The sequence below is a fragment of the Caloenas nicobarica genome, chromosome 4 (assembly GCF_036013445.1).
Source record: "Caloenas nicobarica isolate bCalNic1 chromosome 4, bCalNic1.hap1, whole genome shotgun sequence".
Taxonomy (NCBI): domain Eukaryota; kingdom Metazoa; phylum Chordata; class Aves; order Columbiformes; family Columbidae; genus Caloenas; species Caloenas nicobarica.
In genome coordinates this window covers 59811797-59814525 of record NC_088248.1, presented here as the reverse complement: position 1 = coordinate 59814525, position 2729 = coordinate 59811797, and positions in this window count along the sequence as shown.

Genomic DNA, 2729 nt, shown 5'->3' with positions numbered 1-2729 from the left:
CAATTCTTGTCTTCTTGCTGTGCTAATTTATGCTTGCAATTTAAACAAAGAAACAATTTTAAAGTAATGGAAGTCTTAGGTTTGTGGTATTGTAATGTTCATTGATACTGTAAGTTTTAATGAAAGTACATAAACTGATTCTTAAGATTATGTTCCCACAGAGTGATAAAGATACTCAGCAAGACTCAAAAGCAACAACTTAATTAGGTCATATTATGCTAGGAAATTTATGTTTATCACTAAACATAATATTTGGGCTTAAATTTGAAGAGGGTTTAGAAAGCAGCCAAACTACATACCCTGAGTTCTATCAATCTTTCTTTAGAGAGGTAAAATTATACTTCCCTATGCGGAGGAATTGTTCATAATCATTTTAATAATTAACGACATCCACCTTTTAGAGCAAGAAGATGGTCTCTGCTGTAGTTTTACCTCTTTGGACTTGTGATGAGCCAAAGTTTGGATCTGTTTGCTTTGGGGAAAAAAAAAAAGTCAGGTATCCTTGAAGCATCCTGCTGTGTTTCCAAGAAATGTTCAGATTCCTGTTCCATGAATTCAGCTTAAGAACAGGACAGAGAATATTTTGCTGTGATTTGATTTTTAAATCCCTTGGTTACTTTTCCCTGCCCTGCTGCTTGTGAAGCATCTTTCTGCCAACATTGAGCCCAGAGGTTCAGAGATTTATTCAATACCTTTGTGTTCTGCTTTTTGTGCCCCATATGAAAGGCTGTTATAGATTTTCTTCACAAAGAGACTCAACTGCAGTAAAAACACTTGACTCTGTTTCTGGTTTTTAATGGAATCAGGCAGGGAAACCTCTGCAGATGGGCTAAGGCTGAGGGCTGTGAGGAAATGCCTCCTGTCTTGAATTCCTCTTTAGGTTTGTGTTGTGTCTATTACAGTCTTCCTTTGGAAAAACAAATATTGGTCTCATTACTCCCTTAATTACACCTTATAAAGCCAAAAATATTTGTTTAAAAGGATGAACTGTAAACAATTAAAAATAGCAGCTACTGCCTGCGTGCCTTGGTCCGTATGATGTCTTACATACATACACGTAAGTTCTTCTAAGTCAATAGGAACTGTAATTATGTATCTCTGGTAGATTTTAATTTTCAATAGTTTACAAGAAGTTATGCTGTTAACAGGTAGAGACTGTTGTCTTAATCTAGTGAAGTCATGCATTAAATGCATCTTGAAGACAGGCACATGAAGTCTATAGAAAGTCCACAGGAATAGAATTATGTTAAAGAAAAAAAGTATTACATTTCTTCATGTGTAACTTAGGGCTGGGGACCAACATCCAATTTATACTGCAAGCAGAGTGGGCATGGTTCCTGTACCATGTACAGTGACATATTTCCAAGAATGAAGTCCTCCAAAACCATCCACAGTTTTTACGGGTGACGGTAGGGTTGGATCAAAACAGTTTAAGTGACACGGGCGTCATTGGAGGAAGTTGCTATGACGGAGGAGAAAATGTTTCTGATGTGTGGCACAGAGAGGTTTCCTAAATGCAAGATCTCACAAATATGCAACAAAACTAGTTTGCCTAATGCAGTAAGAAAATTACTGTAGTGCTCACTCTGGAGAGGGCTGTCCTCGCACCCAACTTGACTTCAGATTCTTTACTGATTATTCTGACAGAATAGACTAAACTAGAATAGACTATTTCAGTTGGAAGTGACCTACAATGATCACCTAGTCCAACTGCCTCACCAACTCAGGCTTGACTGAAAGTTATAACACGTTGTTAAGGACATTATCCAAATGCCTCTTAAACACTGACAGGCTCGGGGCATTGACCACCTTTCTAGGAAGCCTGTTCCAGTGTTTGACCAACTTTTTGGCAAAGAAATGCTTCCTGATGTTCAGTCTGAACCTCACCCAGTGCAGCTTTGAACCATTCCTAAATGTCCTATCCCCGGATCCCTGGGAGAAGAGCTCAGCACCTCCCTCTCCGTATCTCCTCCTTAGGAAGCTGTAGAGGGCAATGAGATCACCCTTTGGACCCCTTTTCTCCAAACCAGTCTTCAGCCGCTCCTCACAGGACATGCCTTTCAGCTCTTCACCAGCTTTGTTGCCCTCCTCTGGGCACATTCAAGGACCTTCATCTTAGATGATAATCATGGATAATTGCTCATGAACTTTATATTAAGAAAAGTTACTGTATTTGAGATTTATTAAATAATGGATGGTTTGATTTTGCTGTTAATTTTGCAGATCTAGTTTAAAGGTCTGTAGAGAATTAGTGTGTTGGAAATTTAGTTGTATGGAAAGTAAGTTCAAAGAAAAGAGGTTTATTCTCTCACCTTATGGCAACAGATTGCCTTTAGGTATCTCACCTAGAGTTGTCCAAAATCTGTTTCGGGGATGAAGGCTCAGAAAGGACATACTGCCAAGCATTTCACAACAATAAGTAACAAAGCATGACCTTGATGAGATAATTCGTAGTTTTTAAACTAGAGTTTGAGGTATATAAGGCTTTATTTGGAATGTACAATTCTATACAGAATTAGTGCATATATGGCTTTTGAAAGAGTAGCATTTTTGTGTGAGATTGTTTATTTTGGCAAAAAATCCTAATTTTAAATCACTCTCAAATCTGTTTTTAGGCAGAAATCGTTTGGGTAGCAGACCAATAAGTGTGGCTTCTGTACTGGAGTGGCAGCTCTGCAGGCAGCATGTGGAGGCCAGCGGCTTCTAGAACACAGGGGCAGAAGAAGTAG